This window comes from Durio zibethinus, chromosome 15, assembly GCF_047325235.1.
Source record: "Durio zibethinus cultivar Kanyao isolate XHJ-2024 chromosome 15, ASM4732523v1, whole genome shotgun sequence".
Classification (NCBI taxonomy): domain Eukaryota; kingdom Viridiplantae; phylum Streptophyta; class Magnoliopsida; order Malvales; family Malvaceae; genus Durio; species Durio zibethinus.
This window is the reverse complement of record NC_143176.1, coordinates 9,856,798-9,868,412: the sequence shown is the minus strand read 5'-3', so window position 1 is coordinate 9,868,412 and position 11,615 is coordinate 9,856,798.

The following is an 11,615-nucleotide window of genomic DNA, read 5'->3' as shown; positions in this document are numbered from 1 at the left end:
TGTTTATTTATTTTTGTTTAATTCTACTAATCTGAAAACAAAAAAAGGGACGAAGTTTAAAAAGAAAAAAAAGGTTGAAAATTTTGCAAGAAATTTTGGTGCGTGATTTATGTAATTACATTACTGAAATTGATTTGTAATAAAAAGGGATTGAATCCTCTAAAGAAAAAATGAAAAAAAAAAACAAATAAGGGGGGTAGAGAAAAGAACTCCAACAGAAGAAAAAATAAATAAAAAGACGCGAAGTCCACTCTCTTCCCAAAACCATGGTAGCCAAATACTTAAATTCCCATTTGATCCTGGCTCCTTTGAATCCCAGAATCGCTCTCTGCTCTTGAGCCGAAGTCTGAGCTTAAGCCTGCCCCACCCACGGTCTGGGATATCTTTCCCAAATGTGGCCTCCCAGCTGGTCTGCTACCTACCACAGTCACCAACTACAGCTTCTAAAATGACAGTAGGCATTCAGGTGTAGCGCTTCTTCTTTTGGTTTGATGAGATCAATGTGGATTTGCCACTATCTAATTCCATTTATTTCCAAGTGGGATTCATCAACAAGAACCTCGATGTTGACCAGTTCAAAACCATTCATTCTTGCTGTGGTTGTTGCCCGTTTCATTTAGATTGTGACAAAGTAGCTCTTGGAGGGAGTTCTGGACACTTTCAGCAAATATTCAATTAATAAAGAAGGCATTGATGTTGTTTGGGGTCCCGGGTTCTTTTGAAATTGGTATTATGCAGAAAGGCTGGGGAAATCTCAAAAGTATCATGCAATTTTATGCAGTGAGGCTGTGATAAGAGGATATACTTCTCACTATGATGCCATGGCTAATTCTGCAGCATCTAGGGTGCTTTCAGCTAGCTTAAGTTCTGGTGTTCCTTGCATATTTGGTGTTTTGACTTGCGATGACATGGACCAGGCATCAAATAGAGTTGGCGGTAAATCTATGAACAAAGACTGCTGAAAATTGCCTCTACCGTGGAGAGAGGAGGATCCGTATGAAAGCCATACCTGACCAGTTTGACCCGATGTTCATTTGGTAAATTTTTATTTCATGACTTTTATTTTTTTTCATTTTATATTTTAATTTTTTTATTTGATTTTATTTTTATTTTCAGTTTTTTTATTACTCATTGTATCATTTTATCGAATAATTTATTACTTATTAAATATTTTGTAAAAGTTCCTTCTATTATTTCATTTTCAAAAAACAATAGAAAAATAAAAAATAGAAAAATCTTCTTAAATAAATTCATAAAGCCCATCAAACTATTGAGAAATTTTCATAGATTTAATTTTTAAAATGGAATCCACCAAACTATTGAAAAATTTCATAAATCAATTTTTAAAAAATAATAAATAAAAAATAATTTTTATCCTCTAAACTATTGAAAGATTGCTTTAAATTAAGTCCTACCAAACTATTCGAAGATTTAATGAAATTCTCAAAAAAAATTTTATAAATCTTTTTACAATAAAATCTCACCAAAATATTGAGAGATCTACTTCAAAGTAAGTCATGCCAAACTATTAGGAGACTTTACTATTTAAAAAAAAAATAAATTAATAAATCCAATGACGGAGCCTATTCAAAATGGGATACTAGTCTCTATGAATACTCTTGAGGTGAGAAAACTATTTTAAATTGCTACCAAACTATTGGATAATTTTAAGATACATTTTCAATATTAAATTATTTGGTAATCACAAATATGATCAAGGCTTGGATAATTTGAAATCAAACTGATACCATCTTTCGGATGGATGTTATGAGGGTGCTATAACCTTCCCCATACGTAAATGACTCCCAAACTTAATATCTAGTTTCATGGATTAGAATTATGTTTCAAGTGGCCAATTACACCTAACCAAAAAAAGATTGGTGGCAATTCCTTTTAATCCATGTCTAGCAATAGGTCCATGAATCTATACATTATGACAATTATCTGTCAAATGACACATCCAATATGACTAGCCACCTTTGCTGCACCACCAAACACAAGCTACCCATCCACATTGAAGTCAACATGTGTTTTTTTCTATTTGCTTTAAGCAACTTACCATGTCTTTTAACTTTTTTTTTTTTTTTTATGAAAAAGACATGTCAACTAAATATTCTTCTTCATGTTTAGGAAAGAATGACATGTGTTCTTCAGAATTCGTAATATCAACTAATCTATATGAATTTAAATATGGAATGATATTAGCAAACAATGAAAAATCACCAAGCATTCACCAAGCACTCACTAAGCAAGCATTTGAAAAATCACAAACTAAGCATATGATATTCACCAATCAATCACCAAGCAACCAATAGAAAATTAAAATATAATTATCAAATTATATGAACAAATAATTGAATATTATTCATGTCTTATCAAATAAATAATAGAATATTGTGGAGTTGAAAAGAAATTATCCAAATATCCAAATACTTATTGATCAAACTATGATGGTAGGTGCATTAGTACTAGAATAAATTTGATAGCCAATGGCGGAGTATCTTACTAATGTATGTGCTTAATTAGTGTGTATTAATATATTTGAAAATTTTCAAAGCATATATGCTCTGAATTGGATATTAGGGCCTTCAAAACTTATATCATTTCCTTGTCTATATACATGGCTATTTGAATCCTAATATGAAAAAATAATAAAAAAGCTTATTTTCTCATCATGTTATATATTTGCTACTGCAGCCACATTTCCACCTTTCAAAACTATAACTATGTAGTTTAATTGTGTTAGCAATTCAACAACATCTTTGTTATCTAAAATAATCAAAAGAATATGGTGATGATGATCAGAATATTACTAGTTTTTACAATAGCATCCTTATTAAGTGTGAAATTATTACTTAATTAAAGCCTTTGTATTTACAATTTAAGATGCACATTTTGATAACCATCATTCAAGAAAATATTTTTGTTGCTAGTTGTATTGCTAATACATTCAAGTAATAAGATAAATAATTGGGGTTCGAGGTAATACAAAAATGATGAAAAAAAACTATAAAAACGGGTCAAGACAGTTAAATAAGGTTCAAAATTTCATATTTTTACCTCAATCGTTGACAAAAAACGATGACATAGTGATGGTGGTGACGATAATGATGAAAAAAAAAAAAAAGAAAAATGGCTTGGGGTTTTTCTTATGGGTTTTTAAGGGTTCGATTGAGGGCCAGCATTTATCCTCTATAAAACGGTTAATCAAATAGTTAGTAGGGTTTCTATTGTATAAACTGCATTATAAAAAGATTAATATATGCTTTGAAACGTAATAATTGGTAATTGTAATTTTTTTAAGGATCCATCAATTACTACGCTCTTTTGTTTTATATTGCAATAATTGATAAATATAATTGTTTTAAAATAATCAATTATTATGTTGCTTAGTTTTATAACACAGTAATTGATAATTTTAATTTTAATCAGATGATTAATTATTGCATTTCTTTCTTTTAAAACGTAATAATTGATAAATTTAATTGTTTTAAAACAATCAAATGTTGCATTGTTTTGTATCATAACACAATAATTGGTAATGGTAATTTTATTCAAATGATTAATTACTACGTTTCTTTGTTTTAAAACGCAATAATTGATAAATGTAATTGTTTTAAAACAATCAATTACTACGTCGCTTGGTTCTGTAATGCAGTAATTTTAAGTTTAATAAAATGTTTAATTATTGCATTTTTTAATTTTAAAATGCAGTAATTGATAAATATAATTGTTTTAAAACAATTAAATGTCACGTTGCTCTTTTTATAATGTAGTAATTGATAAATCTAATTTTAATCAAATGTACAATTACTACATTATTTTGTTTTATAACGTAGTAATTGATCTTTGTACTTTTTTTCAAATAATCAATTACTACATTGCTTTGTTTTAAAACACAATAATTGATATTTGTAATTTTTTTCATTGTCAATTTGAAAATACATTATTTGTCGATTATTTTATTAAAAATTTTTATGTTTGTTATGTAATGAAAGATATTATAGTCAAAATGCAAGATTAAGTAATTTAACTTTCCCCCAACCAAGTGCAAGTGTCACGCCATGGGCGAACGCACCAGGCACATCAGGCACACTAGCATGCGCACCTAAGGTTAAGGCTCGCGCACCAAGAGCACTAGCCAGAGTTTGCGCACAAGGCCTTGGAGGGAAGGCTAGAATGCCCGCACAGCCTACAGGCCAGCCCGCAAGGCTAAAGCCTAGCTTGCATGATGCCCACACCACATTCAGTAGGGCCCAAGATGGGAAATACGCAAAGAGATCTTCTAGAAGATGACAGGATCAGTAGGAGCCTTCTGGCAGTTCTGGTTGACCCTTAGAATCGGGAGATAGAATCCTGATTGATTGTAATCTTTTGTAATTCCTTGATTTTAGCCTTGATTCTAGGGATTTACCCATAAGTGTAGCTGGAAGCCTCAACTATAAATAAAAGGCTGCTCCACCCTCATTTGTATATCATCATACACACTTCTGTTTCAAAAATACAAAGCATATTTCTACCAATACTCTTGTTTTTTGTTTCTCTCCAACTTGCGTATTCTGTCCTTCCCATTGTTCTAGTGCCATCACATTTGTGTTTTAGGCTAACTTAGGCTAGAAGGAGGTGATTCCAAGCCTAAGGTTGCATGGATTTTGAGTCTAAGGTCAAAGCCCGTGATAATTGGTATCAAAGCAATTTCGGTTCTGCGTGTTACATGTTTGTGTTATGTAGGTTAGATTACAGTCGAGGAAATGGCATCCCAGAGTGACGTTGCTAGCCAGCAACCAGAGTCCCAAGAGCAGGGGCATAGAAGAGGCAAGAAGGCCAATTCGAGAGATATCTGGTCTATCATGGATGGTAGGCTGGCCAAGGTAAAGGTGACCGTAGGTGATATGAGAGAGAAGCTTGATGAGGCAGAGACTCGCGTTAAAGGACTAGACTCAATGGGGGAAGAGCTCCAAGGTGAGTTACAAGCTGCTCTCAATAAAGGTATGGACGCGATCACCCAAAAGAATGAATCCTTGGAGGCTGTGGTGGAGACCATGAGCGATGGCATAGAGGCCATGAAAAAGAGGATAGATGAGCTCACTAGCGAGCTTGTTGCATGCAAGACTGCCATTGCGAATGGCATGTTTGCTAGAGTGTCTAAGTCCAGGATGGATGTCTAGGGCATCCAAGGAAGTAGACAACTACCTATGGGGTATGGAGCAGTACTTCCAGGTCATAGGCATACAGGACGAGGTGATAAAGGTAAGTACCGCTGCTATGTATCTTACCGATGTAGCCTAATTGTGGTGGAGGCGTAGGTGTGATGATGTCAGGCATGGGAGTGCCTAGATTGGAACTTAGGCAGAGTTTCAAAAAGAGTTCAAAGAGCAGTTTTAGCCGAAATATGTTGACGATGAGAGGTGGGCAAAGTTTCACAGGCTAAGCCAGCAAGGGGACATAAGGGAGTATGTCTAGAAATTCTCTGAACTGATGCTACAGATATCAAATCTAGGCAAGAAAGATACCCTGTTTGCTTTCATGGATGGGCTGAAATCGTGGGTGAAGCATGAGCTACAACGAGGGGAGTTCATGACTTGGCTAAAGCTATGACTACTGCTGAATCCTTGATAGAGTTTAAGCCTCTGAACAAGTTCGAGTCTTCCAAGCCTAAGGGTAAGGGCAAGGACGAGAGGGATCGAAAGAAGTAGTCCAAGAGGAAGGACCGTGATCGAAAATCTAAGGATGGGGACTGAGACTATTTGACCAAGGATGGAGAGAGGAAGCCATCAGTAGGCAAGTGGAAAGTGAAGGGGGAACGAGAATCACTCGCATGCTACCTATGTGGAGAGAGCCACATAGCATGCAACTGCCCATAAAAGGGTAAGCTGGCTGCTGTAGACAAGGAGTCTAACGAGGAGTTAGAGATAAAGGCAGCAAAGCTTAGGTCGTTGGTGCTCAATACTGTCTAGAGTAAGGGGAGCCGTAAGCCAAAGGGCTTGATGTTTACGGATCTGATGGTTGCAAGTCAGAAGGTGAGCGCATTGGTGGACACAAGTGCCTCACATCCTTTTATTTCAAGTGATAAAGCCTAAAAGCTTGGACTAAAGGTGTAGAAAGGGACCGGTACCATTAAAACAATGAACTCTAAGGAGGTTCCAGCCATTGGAGTTACGTGGGGAGTGGAGTTACAGCTTGGAGACTAGAAAGGCAAAAAGACCATAGAGGTAATACCTCTTGACGACTATGGGTTTATGATTGGGTTGGATTTCCTTGTTTGAATTATCACCTTCTTTGTGCCTTTTGCCAATTGTATTTGCATCTTGGATGTACGGTGCCAATGCTTAGTACCATTGAGGCGAGGGTCCGAAGTTGGGTCGAAGGTGGTGTCAGCCATCCAATTTTGCAAGGCGATGAGCAGGGAGGAAAACACCTTCTTGGCAACCCTAAAGTATGAAAAGCCAAGGGAGAAAGAGACCGAGTCACCCTTAGAGGTGTTAAAGATGTTGAAGACCTCTAGTGATGTGATGCCCATAAAGCTGCCTAACCAGCTACCACCTAAAAAAAAGGTGGACCACATGATCGAGCTAGTGTCCGAGGCCAAGCCACCAGCTAGAGCCCCTTGTCGAATGTCCCCACTAGAATTGAAAGAGTTGAGGAAACAGCTCAAGGAGTTAGTTGATGCTGGTTTCATCAAGCCATCGAAGGCACTATATAGTGCTCCGATTCTATTCCAGCGCAAGCATGATGGGTCATTATGGCTGTGCATAGACTACTGGGCTTTGAACAAGCTGACCGTTAAGAACAAGTATCCCATCCCACTCATTGCGAACTTGTTCAACCAACTTGGGAGCGCAAGGTGGTTCACCAAGCTGGATTTAAGGTTGGGCTACTACCAAGTCAGGATCGTGGAGAGAAATGAGCCCAAGACAGCATGTGTCACTCGGTATGGTTTGTATGAGTTCTTGGTCATGCCATTCAGACTCACGAATGCCCTAGCAATATTCTGCACCCTTATGAACAAGGTACTTCAATCGTTCCTTGATCCATTTATTGTGGTTTATTTGGATGACATTGTGATCTATAGCCAGATGTTAGGAGAGCATGTAGACCACTTAAGGGAGAAGTGCTCATTTACCCAGTAAAAGATCCTATTCCTAGGCCACATAGTGACAGGTGACAGGATATGCATGGATGAAGGCAAGGTACGTACCATCCTAGAGTGGGAACCGCCAATCAAGGTCACTAAGTTGAGGTCATTCCTTGGGCTAGTCAACTACTACAAGTACTTCATCAAGGGCCACTTAGCAATAGCAACGCCACTGATTAACTTGTTCAAAAAAGAGAGAGCATGGGAGTGGAGCGTAGGGTGCTAGAAAGCCTTTGACAGGTTGAAGTAAGCTATGATCGAGGAATCAGTCTTGGTCCTGCCAAATTATGCCAAGTCGTATGATATGCATACGGACACATTAGACTTTGCCATAGGGGGCGTGTTGATGTAGGAGGAACATTTAGTCATGTTCGAAAGCAAGAAATTGAACGAGACTAATCGCAAGTACACGATCCAGAAGAAAGAGATGACTGCAGTAGTGCACTGCTTGCGCACTTGGAGCCATTACCTATTAGGGTCAAGGTTCATGGTTAGGATAGACAATGTGGCGATCAGCTACTTCTAAACGTAGAAGAAGCTATCCCCCAAGTAGGATAGATGGTAAGATTTTCTTACGAAATTTGATTTCCAGATGGAGTACAAGCCAACCAAAGGGGTCACTGGTGTCATGACTCAATGAGGGATTTACGCATGATCCTATAGCCAAGGCTCTTATGGAGTACGTTTAGCAGGTAAGACTAAGCGATTTTGAGTGTAAGATAGTTTGTTGTACACCAGAGGCAGTAGACTGTTTGTGCCGTAGCATGGGAAGCTTCGCAGGGAAGTTTTGCAAGAGTGCCATGACTCAATGTAGACTGGACACCCAGGAGTGAGCTATACCTTGGCATTTATAGAGGATCGGTACTATTGGTCGTACATGAGGGACGATGTGGAGGCCTATATGAAGACTTGTCTTGTGTGTCAGCAGGACAAGGTGGAGCTCAAGAAACCAAACGGGCTCTTGGAGCCATTGCCAATGCCAGAGCAACCATGGGAGAGTGTTTCTCTAGACTTTATAGTCAGTTTACCCAAGGCAAAGGGGTTCAAAAGCATCATGGTAGTGGTGGACAGGTTTTCCAAATATGGAGTTTTCATTCCAGCAACCTAAAAGTGCCTAGTCGAAAAGACAGCTCGATTGTTCTTGAAGAACGTGGTTAAGTACTGGAAAGTGCTGAGGACAATTGTTAGTGATCAAGATAAGTGTTTCACGGGTAGGTTTTGGACTGAGTTGTTCAAGCTGTTGGGGTCAAACTTGAACTTTTCCACCAGCATGCATCTGCAGACCGATGGGCAGACTGAACATGTGAATGGACTATTATAGGTCTACCTTAGGCACTATGTAAGTGCCACCCAAAGGGATTGGCCAAAGCTGCTAGATGTTGCCTAATTTTCTTACAACTTACAAAAGAGCGAGGTGACAAACCAGAGCCCATTTGAGGTTGTGATAGGTTAACAACCACTAACACCCAGTTTGATTGCTGCAGGTTATACAAGGCTAAATCCAGTAGCATACAAGTTTGCCAAGGCTTGGCAGGAGCAAGCTGACTTAGCCAGAGTCTGTTTACATAAGGTGGCAAAAAGGTCGAAGAAGTAGGCAGACCAGAATAGGTAGGACGTGCAGTTTCAGGTTAGAGACTTTGAGTTGGTGAAGCTGCATCCTATTGTATGCCACATGGGGCTGCACAAAGGCTTAGTCTGGAGGTATGAGAGATCTTTTCGAGTAGTCAAGAGGGTAGGCAAAATTGCCTACAAGCTGGATATACCACCCAAGCTGAAGGTACATTCGATGTTCCATGTAAGCATGCTCAAGTCGTTCTATGAGGATGAGGGAGATCCAGGACATGCAGAGTCAAAACGTGCGCCATTGAGAGCAAAGGCCTCATATGAGAAGAAGGTCCACAGCATCATAACTGACCAAAAGGTGAGACAGAAGAACTATCAACCAAGACAATAATACTTGGTGCACTAGAAGGGACTTTCAAACAATGAGGCAAGCTAGGAACCAGCAAAGGACTTATGACAGTTTGGAGATCAGATCAGGCAGTACCATGCATAGGACGCAACAAGGGCATTGCGTAATTAGGTGGGGGAGAATGTCATGCCTTAGGTGGGAGCACCAGGCACATCAGGCACACTAGCATGCGCATTTGAGGTTGAGGCTCGCACACCAGGAGCACTGGTGAGAGTTTACGCGCAAGGCCTTTGAGGGAAGGCTAGAATGCCCGTACAGCCTACAGGCCAACCCGTAAGGCCAAGGCCTAGCCTGCATTATACTCGTACCACATCCAACAGGGCCCAAGATGGAAGATACGCAAGGAGATCTTTTAGAAGATCACAGGATCAATAGGAGCCTTTGGTAGATCTGGTTAACCCTTAGAATCAAGAGATAGAATCCTGATTGATTGTAATCTTTGTAATTCCTTGATTTTAGCCTTGATTATAGGGATTTAGCCATAAGTGTGCTAGAAGCCTTAACTATAAATAAAAGGGTACTCCACCCTCATTTGTACATCATCATACACATTTTTGTCTCAGTAATACAGAGCATATTTTTAACAATATTCTTGTTTTACTTTTCTCTCCAACTTGTGTATTCTACCCTTCTCATTGTTCTAGTGTCCGCACGCTTGTGTTTTAGGCTGACTTAGGCTAAAAAGAGATGATTCCAAGCTTAAAACTGCACGAATTCTGAGTCTAAGGTCAGAGCCCGTGACACAAGAATATAACAAAGCCATGCCATCAAGAATCAGCCGTTGCTAGGAATCTACATTTTAATGAGAATCACACTTTCTCCCAGAATCTAAAATTTTATAAACCAAATGCACCTTTTAAGATTTCAAAGCTTCAGGGTTTTTTTGTTGCTATTAAGCCAAAACTTCATTAGCAATGATGATCAAATAATTATTGGTAATTGGCAAGTATGTTTTTTATTTTTTTTCACCAAAATTGATAGAAAAAGACATTCACAAAAAATAATTAAGGGTAAAATACATTAATGGAGACTCAATTTTCTCGATCGTTTTAAAATGTTCACTAAAAATTTTTTTTTTTCATTTTAGACACTATCATTTGAATTGGTATTTTTATTAGTCATTGGGACGTTAAACAACAATAATTGTATGACACGACATTACAAATTAAAAAATTCAAATTAATTTTCATGTCAAAAACTAAACTTTTTGGGTAAAAAAAAAAATGAATCAATTCATCTTTATAGCCCATTTTTATTACTTTTTTTTCCCTTTCTTTTCTTTGTTCTTTCATGTTATTTTCCTATTTTTTTCTTATTTTCCCTTTCATTATTGCCAGTTGATTTGAAAACTTCCTAGTCAAATGACAATCTTAGAATAAGGTTTTTGAGTTGCAAGAATTATAAGTATTCCTCTAGATGACATTTCTTCAATTCGTATGATCCACCTACTAGTAATAATGCAAGAGTTGTATTTGTTGAACCGTTAAGAAAGACAAAACAATTGAAACTAACGAAAAAATGAGTGGGTATTATGGATTTTGTTGTTAGTTTGTTATTTGATTTTTGCTTTGATTTTGATTAAGCACTAACTAGATTATGCTTCTTGGTTTAAGGTTAAAGTGTGGTAATGTGTTATGGATTTAGGGTAGCAATTGGGTTTAAGGTTAGGATGTGGTAATGTGTTTTGTGCATTTTGTATCATGTGGCAAAATGATGATAGCTATTGGGAAGTCATTTTGTATCCAAGGGTTTTTTTGTATTAAGTGGCAACTACTAGCAAAATGTCTTTTGGATTAGATTATGTAATGATAATGATTTAGATTATATAGTTGTTTTAATTTTTTTTGTTTAAATCTTGATTTTAATCATCTAATGAAAAATGAATTAAGATTGTTGCAATAGATCTTTTAATATCAATAAACCTGAAACTAACAATAGATAAATCAGTAATAATACCAACATTATACACTAGTAACAATACCAACATAAATAAATAATCAACAAACCAATAAACTAGTATGCAATTTTAGGGAGAAACATGAAAAAATCCAAAACAAAATTAATGAACAAAAACATGACTTTATTTATAATGAAGAGCCATTTACACTAGTATGTAATTAAAGGTAGTTTGTTGGACTTTACATCAATACCATAAACCAATCTTTTACATAAAAAGAAAATCTCTTAAAAAATAAAAAAATTTCTATACTATTCTAGCATACTAGTAGTATCAAAAGAACTTTACATCATAAACCAATCATGCACATAAAAACAAACACATATTTCCAAGCTAGCCTTGCTGGTAATTGGCCTAGTAATGTTTTTCATTTTATGATAGTTGGCCTTATTGGACTTTAGTAGCTCTTTTGTTTTGTTGAACATCAATTAAAGATTTGGATAGCTTTCTCTTCCCTTTGCCTATATTGTCAAGTCTATGAAGTAGTGATGGAAAAGGTTTACAAGATCCAAAAAGGCCATCATATTAAAAAATATGACTTTATGGTGTTT